The sequence below is a fragment of the Megascapheus bottae genome, chromosome 10 (genome assembly GCF_031878675.1).
Source record: "Megascapheus bottae isolate mThoBot1 chromosome 10, mThoBot2.hap1, whole genome shotgun sequence".
Lineage (NCBI taxonomy): Eukaryota > Metazoa > Chordata > Mammalia > Rodentia > Geomyidae > Megascapheus > Megascapheus bottae.
Window position 1 is genome coordinate 29,164,014 of NC_143518.1, and position 14,427 is coordinate 29,178,440.

Sequence of the window (14,427 nt, forward strand, 5' to 3'; positions counted from 1 at the left end):
AATTATAAAGCTCAGAAATTGTTTTTATTTTTCTTCTCTCTTGTAAAGCATTGTCTTTCCTTTACATATACAAACACTGGGATTCTAAACCACAAAAACCAGTAGCTTTTCTGTATGTCAGCAATGAGAAGAGCAAGACTGAAATCATCAAAGCCACTCCATTTGTAATTGCTTCAAAAAATACCTAAGAATTAATTTAACCAAAGATGTGAAGGACCTCTATGATGATAACTTTAAACATCTGAAAAAGGAGCTCTATGTTTAGTCTTTTGGGGAATTGCCATACTGCTTTCCATAGTGGTTGAACAAGTTTACACTCCTGCCAGTAGTGTAGTAGTGATCCCTCCTGGCCACATCCCTACCAATATCTGTTGTTATTAGATTTCTTGATCATGGCCATTCTAACTAGAGTGAGGTGGAATCTCAGAGTTTTTTTGATTTGCATTTCTTTTATGGCCAGAGATGTCATATGTCTAAAAGCCATTCTTATTTCTTCTGCAGAAAAGTCACTCTTTAAGTCTTTAACCCATCTTTAAATAGGATTTAAAGATTTGTTTTGGAGAGATTCAATTTTTTAGCTGTAGATATAGTTTAAATATGAGGCCTTTGTCTGTTATATGGCTAGTGAAAATCTTCTCCCACTCTGTAGATTTTCTATTTAACTTGCTAGCTATTCTTTGCCCTACTGCTCTGCAGTTTAATGCAGTTCCATTTGTTCAAATTTTCTTTAATTTGTTGTGTTTCTGGGTCTTTATTAAGAAAGTTTTGACCTGTGCCAAAGTTTGACCTGTGTATCTCCCATTCCTTTTTGTAAAGTTTTCAGGGTATCTGCTTTTACCTCACTGTCTTTGATCCATTTGGAATTAAGCCTGGTGTGAGCTCCCCTATGACCCAGCAATTCCACTACTTGGCATTTACTCAAACCTCCAGAAACAAGGACATAGTAAATCTACTAGCACAACAGTTTATTGCAGCACTATTTACCATAGCAAAGATATGGAACCAACCCTGATGCCCCTCAGCAGATGATTGGATCAAGAATCTGTGGTACTTACACAATGGAATTATTTGCTGCCAACAGAAAGAATGACATCGCTCTGTTAGTAAGGAAGTGGAAAGATTTGGAAAAAATCTTATTAAGTGAAATAAGCCAGATCCAAAGGAACAGGATCGATGATTTCCCCCATTTGTAATAATTAGTACAAACCTTAGACTCGTCTAGCAGAGGATTACAATAGCTCGAAACCTAGATACATAAGACCATATAGGATGAGGCTAAACGAAAGGACCTCCAGGATATGGAAACAAGAGCTTTATCTTGTGTGGTTATGTTATTTCTCTTTTGTTGCCCTTTGGTTAATCTCATATTGTTGCAGTATCTGACTTTGTTACCTAGTATATTGTATATATGTTTACTTATTTATTTGAAATAGGAAAAGGAAGGGGGGAAGCGAGATGTTTGGGAGGTAATGGGTGGAGGAAAATGGGGACCAAAACATGAGAAGTGATATCAATATTTGTGAAGTAATGCACCTACTATCTGGTGAATGTAACTGTAACTGCTCTACATATTACCCTGACAATAAAAATAAATAAATAAATAAATAAATAAATAAAAAAAAATCTGAAAAAAGAAATTAAAGCAGATATAAGGAAATGGAAAAACCTTCCATGCGTCTGGACTGGAAGGATTAACAGGGTGAAAATGTCAATACTGCCCAAAGCTATCTGCAAATTCAATTCAATACCCATCAAAACAACATTCTTCAATAATATAGAGGAAGCAATCCTAAAATTCATATGGAATAACAGAAGACTCTGAATAGCAAAAGCAGTCCTTAGAAGGATAAATAATACTAGACGTATCTTAATTCCAAACTTCAAACTGTATTACAAAGCTGTGGTAAAAAAAAAACAAAACAGCTTAGTACCGGCACAAGAACAGGCCTGAGGACAAATTGAAACAGAAGACAGAGAAATGAACCCACAAACCTATAGCTAGAGGGGTGAGGTTCAGGGGGAGGGAAATGGGGACCAAGACATGAGAAAGGGTATCAATGTATGGGAAGTAATGCACCTTCTATCTGGCAAATATAATGTAACCCTTCTATTAATTACAATAAAATATATGGAAAAAACCTATAGCTAGTAACATTTATTAAGAGAGCCAAAGCCATAGGATGGAAAAAAGACCACCACTTCAACCAATTGTTTCTGGAGAATTGACTATACACATGCAGAAAACAGAAGCTAGATTCTTATACATCACCTTGCACTAGAAACAGTTCTAAATGGATTAAATAACTCAATGTAAAACCAGAAGCATAGGTTGTATGGTTTCCCTCATTTGTAATAATTAGAATGTGCCTATAAATCTACAAGTAAACCCAATGGATATAGTAAAAGACAAAAATTACACTTGGACAGGATAAACAGAATTCTAAACATTCACACAGTGAGAGCAAAGGAGGATATTCTTAGGAGAAGATCACAAGGGCTCAATAACAATGTGCATATGATCATATAAAATGCTACTTACTGAAATGTGCTCCAAGAAATGGAAGCAAGCAGTTTTGTCTTTCTGGTTTTGTGGCTTTCCCCCCCCCCCCCCCGTTTCTCCCCTTATGTCACAGTTTTTGAATTCTGTAGCTTTTATCTTGTGTGTATGTTTATCTGATTGGGGGGGGGGTGAAGGGGAAGCAAAGAAATGATGAGATAAAGGGTGAACTCATTCACCTGTGACACTCCTTAGACATGCTGGAAATGAATAGCATGATTTGAAGAGGGAGGAACAAACTGGGAGAAAATGAGGAGGGGTTTACGCTGTTCAAAAAGAAATGTACTCAATACCTGGCTTATATACATCACCTTTACAATATTTTTTTAAGACAAGAACACTGGGATAAGAATTAAGTGATTTGTCTGTAAACTATTTCTACTTGGATGCATTTGTGGTAGGCATTGAGATTATGTTACGGTCCTTGATTACAAGAGACTCTTAAAACATACATTATTGTTTTCTGTGTCTTGCACTTGCTAGTTCAAGGCCTAATTGCTTATGTAAGTGATCTAAGGTCCCATTGCCCATCACACCCAAGCCTGCCTGATTCTAGAGTCCATTCCCTTTCTAGTCCGTTTCCTACTCATCCCATTTTTCCATGCTGTTTTTCTGCATAAGAGTTCAATGAGAGCAGATGATATTACTTATATTTCTTTATATTCACTATAGTGCTAATTTTTACTTTACAGTGGTTTAGTCGTATACATATGACCTGATTAGTTGTAAATATGGACTGTAAATATGCAAATAGACTGTTTGGTCTATTTATTCTGTTATATCTGGAAGGAAATGTTCATTTACCACCTTAAAGGAAATATCCTTAGAGAAGTTATACTTCCATTAATGTCATCATTCACTCATGATTAGAAATCTCAGCTAGAACTAAGTAGTTAGCTTCTCAGGATGTGATTTTAGAGCTTTTTCTTTCAGGGCACAGGTTTATTTTTCAAATGATATTTTGCATATAATTGCAATATAAATCCAATAGTTTTGAGGTTGGAAATGAAGTTGTCCTCCCTAAAGAGGGCACACAGCATACTTCAAAGTCAGTTGCTTCATAAAAATCTCTAAGCAAGTAAAAATGAATAAAATAATTCCTTTTGAGAAATAAGTTGAACCACATGTAAAGACAGTTCCTTAGTTCTTTTGACAATTTATGCATATATTATTTCCTTGAGGAACTATCTGGACGAAAGAGAAAGAAATCATGTAAACATTGAACTGATGTATTTCTCTGGCTTTTCTCTGAATCAGTACATATTTTGAATTTATCAATCTCAAGGAAACAAATCACTTTAAAAAATTGAATCCGGACTTGAGATTTCAATAAATAAAACTTTCCCTATTTATCTTTTGTTTTCCTGGAAAAGTGCTACTCTCCACTTCATTGAAGTTGGGTCATTTCCTTCTTGAGATTTTGAGATGCAACCAATAATGGATCTTAACACTATAAAATCCTGTTTCCTGGGGCACGGCCACCCCAACTTGGAGGTTCTTCTTTTCCTCAGCCTCGTCCAATTTTCATTTAACACTCCAGCCAAATCATCTCTTCTCTTAGAAATCACCTTTGATTGCCTCTCTTGGTATTTAAGATTACAATTATGCACAGTATAGCTTGGATAGTTTTTCCTATCTACCTCTTCGCATTAAAAGCTATGTTTTATCTCCTAATTTCTATTGCATTATTTTCTTAACTCCATGGGGAAAATGTTTCCTTGGGGATTACATTTTGACACCACCAATAGTAGTTTAGTGAATATCATGGTACTTCTATTTGGTATATTTTTCCAGTAGATATAAGTTCCTGTAATTAAAGCTGTTGGATTGAAAAATGTGTTATGTTTTTGACAGCTCTTCTTCTCTCTCTTTCTCTTTTTTTTTTTTTGGCTAGTCTTGGGCTTGAGCTCAGGGCCTGAGCACTTTTCTTTGGCTTTCTCAAGGCTCTACCACTTGAGCCTCAGTACCACTTCCGGCTTTTTCTATGTATGTGGTACAAAGAAATCAAACCAGGGTCTGGGCGCATGCTAGGCAAGCACTCTACCACTAGGCCAAACTCCTGGCCCCTGAAACTGACTTTTTTTGTACACTCTGAGCAACATTGACTATCACAAATATTTAGATGGAATTTGGCTTTTATGAGTTCGGATAGGTACTTAAATACATATGTACTATCAACCATTATAGATAGAATGTACCTACTGTATGCATATTATGTCTGTTATAGGCTCAATGTTGATGTCTGTCCCCATTAATACGTTAAAATTTAATTCCCTGTGTGGTAGCATTTGGAAGTAGGGCCTTTGGGAGGTGATTAGAGAAAAGAGGACCCATGAGTAAAGACACCAAATAGAGTTCTGGGGTCTTGTGTGAGGACACAAGATGGCCATCTCTGAACAACAAGTGAGTTCTCAGTGGGTAGCTAAAGTGCTAGAGCTTTGATCTTGGACTTCCCAGCTTCCAAAACTGTGAAAAAGTAAGTTGATTCTGTTTATAAACTGCCAATTCAGTTCATGATATTCTGTTATCACAGTGTGAACTAGCACAGCACACTTTGCATTTTTCTCTAGAACTTTATAGGTGAGAAACTAAAATCATCTAAGTTCCTTATTTGAAAAATGGGGTTAAGAATTCCTACCTCACCAAAGTGTAAATAATGTAAATGAAGACCCTAACCCAATATTTGACCATGCCCCACATTTTTGTTCCCTACACAGGAAACACAAGGAAACCCAGGAGAGGAAAATTAATGCATCATTATCATACCTAACATCTGCTGAACTTTGATCACATATGGTTACCAGTCTAACTTCTTTTTATTTATTTATTTTTATATATTTTTATTGTAATTAATAAAAGGGTTACATGATATTTGCCAGATAGAAGGTGCATTAATTCACATACATTGATACCCTTTCACATGTCTTGGTACCCATTACCCTCCCCCAACCCGCCACCCACTCCCTGTATTGGTTTTCCCCCCCTTCCCTATCAAGTTTCAGATAACCAAATACAAATAAATTCAATCTATCAGATAACAAAGTGAGATACTGTAACAATATGAGATACCCAAGGGACAGCAAAGGAGATGAGAGATAACATAGTACATTAAGGACAACAATCATTCGTTATATGGCTTTTGTTTCAATATCCTGGAAGTCCTTTCAATTAGCTTCATACTATATGGCCTTATGTATCAAGGTTTTGCTCTTTCTGTTGCAGATCTCTGCTAGTACAGCCCAAGGTTTATACTGATTATGACAAATGAGGGAAACCATTGAGCCTAAGTTCCTTTGAGTCTGGCTTACTTCACTTAATATGATTTTTTTCTAAGTCTTTTCATTTCCTAACAAATGGGTCGATGTCATTCTTTCTGACAGCAGCATAGAATTCCATTGTGTACAAATACCACAACTTGTTGATCCACTCATCAACTGAGGGACATCTAGGTTGGTTCCATATCTTTGCTATGGTGAATAATGCTGCAATGAACATTGTTGTGCTAGTGGATTTAGTATGCCCTAGATTCTGGATGGTTGGGTAAATGCCAAGTAGTGGAATTGCTGGGTCATAGGGGAGTTCAATGTTTAGCCCTTTGAGGAACTGCCATACTGCTTTCCATAGTGGTTGAATGAGTTTGCACTCCCACTAACAGTGTAGTAGTGATCCCTCCTGGCCACATCCCCTCCAGCATCTGTTATTATTCGTTTTCCTGATCCTAGCCATTCTAACTGGAGTGAGGTGGAATCTTAGAGTTGTTTTGATTTGCATCTCTTTTATGACCAGAGATGTGGAGCATTTCTTCATGTGTCTATAGGCCATTTTTGTTTCTTGTTCAGAGAAGACTCTTTTTAAGTCTTTGGCCCATTTTTTTAATGGGATGGTTGTTACTTTGGAGATTAGTTTTGGAGTGATTCAATTTTTTGAGTTGTTGATATATTTTAGATATGAGGCCTTTGTCTGTTGTATGGTTGGTGAAGATCTTCTCCCACTCTGTAGGCTTCCTAATTAATTTACTAGCTATGTCCTTTGCCATACAAAAGCTCTGCAGTTTAATGCAGTCCCACTTATCCAGCCTTTCTCCGATTTGTTGTGATTCTTGGTCCTTATTAAGGAAGTTTCGACCTGTGCCAAGGAGACGTAGTGTATCTCCTATTCCTTCTTGTAAAGTTTTCAGTGTGTCAGCTTTTACCTCCAGGTCTTTGATCCATTTGGAGTTAATTCTAGTGCAAGGTGACAAAGAAGGATCCAACTTTAGTTTTCTGCAGGTGCTTAGCCACTTGTTGAAGAGGCTGTCTTTCTTCCATTCTATTTTTTTGGCTCCCTTGTCAAAGATTAGGTGGCCATAGGTCTGTTGTTTAATATCTGGGTCCTCAGTTCTATTCCATTGATCTTCAGGCCTGTTCTTATGCCAATACCAAGCTGTTTTGAGAATTATAGCCGTGTAATAGAGTCTAAAGTTTGGAATTGAAATTCCTCCTGTGCTGTTCTTTCTGCTAAGAAGTGTTTTTGCTATATGGGGTCTTTTATTATTCCATATGAAATTTTGGATTGCCTCTTCTAATTCTTTAAAGAATGCCATTAGGATATTGATGGGTATTGCGTTGAATTTGTAGATAGCCCTTGGCAAGATTGTCATTTTCACAATGTTGATTCTTCCAATCCAGGAGCATGGGAGGTTTTTCCATTTCCTTAGTTCTGCTTTAATTTCCTTTTTCAGGGTTTTAAAGTTTTCATCAAAAAGGTCCTTTACATTCTTAGTTAAGCTAATTCCTAGGTACTTTATTTTCTTTGAGGCTATTGTGAAAGGAGTTGCTTTCCTGATTATTGCCTCATTCCTCTCACTGTTGGTGTAAAGGAAGGCAGTTGATTTTTGAGGGTTAATTTTATAGCCTGCTACTCTTCCAAAGTTTTGAATCAGCTCAAGGAGCTTGGGAGTAGAGTCTATAGGATTCTTTAAATACAGAATCATGTCATCTGCAAAGAGGGATAGTTTACTTCCTCTTTCCCTACTTGGATCCCCTTTATGCTTGCTTCTTGCCTTATTGCACTGGCTAGGAATTCTAGTACTATGTTAAAGAGTAGTGGAGAGAGTGGGCATCCTTGTCTTGTTCCTGATTTTAGAGGGAATGGCTTTAGATTTTCACCATTAAGTGTAATACTAGCAGTGGGTTTCTCATACACAGCGTTTATTATATTGAGGAATGTTCCATGGATTCCTAGTTTCTCCAGAGCTTTTAACATAAAGGGGTGTTGGATCTTGTCAAATGCCTTTTCTGCGTCTATTGAGACAATCATGTGATTTTTGTCCTTGCTCCTGTTGATGTGTTGAATTATATTAATTGATTTGCGTATGTTGAACCAGCTTTGCCTCCCTGTGATGAATCCAGTTTGATCATAGTGTATAATTTTTTTGATGAGTTGTTGTAGACGGTTGGCCAGTATTTTGTTGAGAAGTTTTGCATCGATGTTCATCAAAGAAATAGGTCTATAATTCTCTTTCTTTGATGAATCTCTGTCTGGTTTGGGCATGAGGGTTATACTGGCTTCCTAGAATGAGTTTGGTAAAGAACCTTCATTTTCAATTTCGTTGAAGAGCTTGAGGAGTATTGGTGTGAGCTCTGCTTTGAAGACCTTATAGAATTCAGCTGTGAATCCATCTGGCCCTGGGCTTTTTTTAGGTGGAAGTTCTCTAATTGCCATTTCTATTTCAGTGTTTGAAATAGGCCTGTTTAGTTGGATTAGTTCTTCTTGGTTCAGTGTGGGTATGTTAATATTGGCTAGGAATTCGTCTATTTCTTCTAGATTCTCAAATTTGTTGGTGTAAATGTTTGAGAAGTATTCCCTCATGATACTCTAGATCTTGGTAATTTCTGTCGTGATATTACCATTTTCGTCTGTGATTTTGTTTATTTCAATACGCTCTCTTCTTTTTCTGGTAAGATTTGCTAAGGGTTTGTCAATTTTGTTAATTCTTTCAAAGAACCAATTCCTTGTTTTGTTGATTCTTTCTATAGTTTTTTTTTTTTTTGGATTCCCAGTCTAACTTCTTTAAGACTGTCTTACTTCATGCTTGTCACCATGGTGGCAAGCTATGCATACACTAGAGTACACATTTTTATTCTATTTTATACCAGTTTTAATTTCCAAGCTGGTAGATTTGGAATCCACAACTCAGGCTTCAGAACAGCCCTCCTCTTGGAAATCTGTAGCTGTATAACACATTGCCACCTTTTATTTATCTCAGGCTGACAAGCTTCATGCCAGTGTCCAGTGTCCTTGCTGATCTGCTTGCTTAGGCAGCAAGTTACCAACCATGCCTTTCTTGGGTGTGGGACCTCATTTATATGTACCACCTGTCAAGGTTCCACAAAAACACTGTAATTAATGAGAGCATTAATAACACAATAAGCATGTTTACTTCAACAAAGGAAAAAATGACTATTTAATCTGCCTAAAGACTGATTTGACATGTAGTGCAAATTATAGGAAGCCCTACATGCAAAATCAGGTCTGTATATATCTCTAACAGCTAAAACATTGTATAAGATCCTTATCAGTTTGTCTTTCAAAGGTCATGGACTTGCATATTTTTAAGTAAGTGTTAAAATGGTTATTTTGAAATGAATGCAAATCATCATCTTTATTGCCAGGGTGGGAGGGTGGGCATAGGGCTTGAACTAACAACTTGGGCACTATACCTGAGCTTTTTAATCCAAGGCTAGTGCTCTATCACTTTCAGCCACAGCTCCACTTAGGCTTTCTGGTAGTTAATTGGAGACAAGAGTCTCATAGACTTTCCTGCCAGGGTTGGCTTCAAACAGTGATTCTCAGCCTTCTGAGTAGTGAAGATTACTGGCGTGAGCACCAAGGCCTGCCATCTTAATTGTTCTTGTGATTTCTGTGTAGATGTCAGCAGAGAGAACTGAAGAAAGAACTGTACATTTTAATTCTGAAATGGAGAATGATCCTTAAATCCCCAAGGATGTAAGTAATTTAGTTTTAAATACAAAGACCTCAGTTATACTAAAAGAGGAATGCTGGATGATCGACCTTATTTTATAAGTAAACATTGAAGCTTCAAGCACCAGGTAGCAAGGCTGAACTATTTTGTTATTTTAACAAATGAACAGATCTATGGGACACATCTTTAGGCTTTCGAAAGGGGTCCTTCTGTGTGCAATCATACACAGAAAAAAATCTTGAGGGAATTACAGCAGAGTATGAACTCCATATGTTGGGATTAGAAGAAACTTCGCATTTCAGATATTCCTTTTTTAATTGCTTACAAAGGAAATTTAAAGAAATAAAACCCAGGCTTGGGATTGTAACTTAATGGAATAGTTCTTGCTTATATGTGCAAGGTCCTGGATTTGATCTGCAATGCCATTTAAAAAAAAGAAAAGGAATGTGGCCAGAAGTTTGGCCTAGTGGTAAGAGTGCTTGCCTAGCATGCATGAAGACCTGGGTTCAATTCCTCAGTACCACATACATAGAAAAAGCCAGAAATGGTGCTGTGGCTCAAGTGGTAGAGCTCTAGCCTTGAGAAAGTCCAAGGACAGTGCTCAGGCCCTGAGCTCAAGCCCAGGACTGGCAAAAAAAAAAGGCCGGGAGTTTGGCCCAGTGGTAGAGTGCCTACCCTAGCATGCACGAAGACCGGGGTTCAATTCCTTGGTACCACATACATAGAAAAAAGCCGGAAGTGGTGCTGAGGCTCAAGTGGTAGAGCTCTAGCCTTGAGAAAGTCCAAGGACAGTGCTCAGGCCCTGAGCTCAAGCCCAGGACTGGCAAAAAAAAAAAGAAAAGGAATGGAGAGAGAGAGAGAGAGAGAGAGAGAGAGAGAGAAGAAAGGAAGGAAGGAAGGAAGGAAGGAAGGAAGGAAGGAAAGAAGGAAGGAAGGAATAAGAAAGAAAAAGTCTATGAAAAATAGGATTTTGGTCCTGCCAACCATCAGTCCTTCCAGATCTCTTCTCTGACTGGCAAATAAATTCTTCTCACTCCATTTAGAGGTTAACCTTGTGTTTAGAGGTCCTGGAGCCTTGCTCAAGTGGAAAGATACCTGCTATCTGCTGTCTGACATTAGATTATCCATAATATCCTAGGAAAATTACTGATGACTGGTGCATGGTGTTGTGTGAAAAGGGTTTAGAATAGGATGGCTCGAGGTTCTGGTAGTGGCTTTACTATTAGGGCAGACTTTTTAACCTATTTTGAGTTAGTTTCTAAACAATATAGTGCAGGTAATAGTACCTTTTGGGGAGGGGGTGCGCTGCTTTATGTGTTAGGGATAATTTGCATATCATATTTACCAAATTACTTGGCTTTTGCACATTCATTGTATAGCTATTGATTTGCCAAGCATCAGTGTTGGAGCTGGTGATATAAAGTAAATGTATACACACACACACACACACACACACAAAGAAACATACAAATACAGAGTAAATATGTATATATATATGTTTATATAAATAGAAAGTGTGTTTTAACTCTTTATTTTTATGTATTTTAGTCCATACTTGACCTAAGACCTTTCAACTAATTTTCACAAACCCATGTGCCAAAACACATTGACTCTATCCCACCAAAAATGGTGTACTCAGTCACTGTAGCCATTGTAGTTTGCCATTACTCATGGTCAATTGCGTGTTTTCTGGGTTTTTCAAAGCAAGACAAAGGGAACAAGTGAAAAAAATACTTTAAATATTGATAATACTTTCATATTATAGGCATTGTGTTTTGTTGAAAAGATACTTTCATTGCTCAGATATCAGTATCTAACAGAGATATTTATGAAAATGTCCACAATTTCTAAGACCTAGTCTTTTATTGTAAATTTTACAGGCTGTGCAAATAAGAAAGATAAACAGAAGCATCTTTTTTAGGAGAGTTGAAATAAAAAAGATAAAGTTAGAACTTATGCTTGCAACACTTGTAATTCTTTGGGGAAATTTTAAGTTTTTAAAGATAGCCAGTAGTGTCGACTATCTTTTATTGTATATTTTTATGTGCCCAGATGCTATTCTAAATATATGAACTAATGTAATTCTTAAAATGGGGAGATGTTATTACCTCTTAGATGAGAAAACCCACATCTGTGAGAGCTATGATTACCACCTAGGTATCTGGCCTTCCAAGGCTACAATGAGCTACAGCTCTTATTTCCTCTCACTATATTCTTCTAGACAAATAAACTTATTATCTTATTAACAGCTTTCTGAAATCTGATGTGCTTGGGTGTGGAAAAACTCCTAAGTAGACACTATCTGCCAGGGATAGAGTTGCTTGGCCATCACCCATAAACATCTACTCTTCTATTTATAATGCTATCTTAGTAACCAGAAATTTGAGAAAGAAATGAGATGAGTTATATTGGATTGGGGAATGTGTTTTGGAACTCTCTTGTAAAAAATTTTGCTGAACTCTTTTAAAAAATTTTGCTGAACTCTGACTGAAATTTAGAACTGAATTTGTTAAACATTAGCTGATTAAAATAAGCAAAAACTGTAAGATTCTTGGAAGAAAGATGAAGTTGCTGGATTTGTTAGTAATCTGGGAAGGGGGAAATAAGAGACGAATACACTAAGGACAATCTTTGTCTCATTGGTGAGACAACCAGTGGTGAAATATTGTTTACTTGACTCCAGGTTCTTTGTATTTTTCCTACAGTTTCCACCCTGAGAGGACTTTATTTCTGGTGTAAATAAAACCAATATCTTTTGATTCATGACTTCTAATTATACTAAGCAACTAAAGAGCTTATTATGTAAGTGTGACCCAGTAACCCAAGGTTTGTAAAATTCAAGGGAAAGGTAATTCTGGTCTGGATGCCTCTCAGGCTTGCAGGATTTCTGGCTCCAGTACTGTGAAATTATGGTTAAACTAGTATAATGATATAAAGCATTTGACCTAGATATTTGTGTTTCTTTAGTTCATACTCTAGGTGTAATTTCTATGTATTTGGGGAATAATGTAAGTATTTTATTAGCCTAATACAGTTGCTAAACTACAAAATTAGACAAAATTTGAATTGACAAAATTAGAACTTTATTGTTTTCTAATTGACAAGCAGAAATTATATATATAGCATACAACATAATTTTTATATATGGGTACATTGTAGAGAGTCTAAGTCAAGCTTTTTAACAAAAGCATGACTGTATAGGCCTGTTCTTGTGTGTATGTGTAGTGAGAATACTTAAAAATCATCTGTTAGCAATTTTCCAGTATGTAATATATTCTTATTACCTTTCCTAGAGATTCCCGATTGCTCTGGTTTCAAGTAGGCTCTGCTCTACTCTGAGTATTTTGAGAAGTGACTGTGCTAATTATGATCATCTCTAAACCTAACTGGGAAATTATAGTTGCAAATGGAATTAGATTTAGAATTAATCCATCATGATGGAGATAACTTTGATTTTAGTTCCCCTCTTCCTCTGACTTGGTGAGAAGACACTAACCTTAACCACAGTTTAGCCATGACTTGGTTTGGGTTCTTTGCTCCCATTGGGACAACTGTGAGTTATAAAGTAGGGTGACAGGAATCAGTGGATGTACCCATTCTTTTCTGTCATTCCTGTACCTAACTTTCTACTCCCTGACAGAAACAGAAGGCGACAAAACCCTCATCTATTCTCAGTCTGCAAGTTCACTACTCACTGTGCAAACACTCACTCTACAACTGCTTCCCCTACAAGCTGGATTTTCTTACTGGGAAGTCCTTTGTATATGGTTAGGTAACCTCCTACAGTGTACAGTTTGCTTTTGACAAGACCTTGAAGTTACAAAACATCAGCGTATATCAGACTCCATTTCCTAAGAAAATGGGGTATCTCTTCCAGAACAAACCATTTTAAGCTAGCAAAAAGCTAGCTTAACACATTTGATGTGTTAAGATATAAAATCAAACATGTGCTGTGAGCTGCAAAAGCAGAACTTGAAGGAGGTCACCTCTTATCAAAAGAAGCAAGAACAGAGAAATGCTCAGCTGTGTATCCTGAAGTCAAAATCAGGGTTATGTTTGGTTTACTAGAGAAAAGAACACTGTAAATTATGTTTCCAATTTGACAGCATCTTCTCAAGGTCATACAAGAATAGAGGACTTAAAAATTATTTTAGTAAACAATGCTTCAGAGTCCTAAGCACTCTTCATTCCACAGTGGTCTGAGGCCACCTTGCCAGGTGACAGGTTGATTTTCCACAGGCAAGAAGTCAGGTGCAAGGAACTGACCTATGGCATGAAATGCCAGCTTGCTGGGATTTGCAGAAGATGCGGACTAACAAAGGAAAGGATAATGTGTGGTGGCAAGACAATGGAGTCTGAGATGTGCTCTGCTATCTTCTAACTTGCTGATTGCTTGGGATGGGGGAAGGTAGCAGCAGCTCTCACTGGTGATGATTTATTCTTTCACTAAGCAGTCTTAAAACATTTATCAAAGTAGTACAAGGAAAAAGCCAGAGACTATCAGCTTGAATCCCAGCACCCTTTCGTACCCCATTTCATTTTATCCAGGCATGTGTTCTCTTCTTGAACTCATCAATTAACTTAGAGAACAGGTTAATGGTAGTATTTAAAAAAGCACAAAATTCCTTATTTGAACTTTCCTGGCCCAGTCAAAGTGAAGTTGTTGCTTTTCTGTATGTAGGAAATAGAATGTGTGTCTGAAACTTTGGCTTTGCACTTTCTGCTCTTCCAACACTTTATTAACACTTTTCTTTGTGACCTTGAGAAAGCTACTTCATCTCCATGTACCACGTCTAATGTAACCTTTTCTTTGGCCTATAGAAAGAAACATTTCCACATAAATACTGGAGTATTAATACTAATAATTAACATGGTATACTCTGCTTTTTCTCTGTGGTTAGTATTT

The 14,427-nt window shown here is 37.0% G+C and overlaps 1 long non-coding RNA gene across 2 annotated transcripts in view; it reads left to right on the top strand.

The window, feature by feature from the left end:
- Window positions 1-14,427, top strand: part of LOC150057809 (uncharacterized) — a 267,348-nt gene that overhangs the window by 52,985 nt on the left and 199,936 nt on the right. The window lies entirely within an intron of this gene.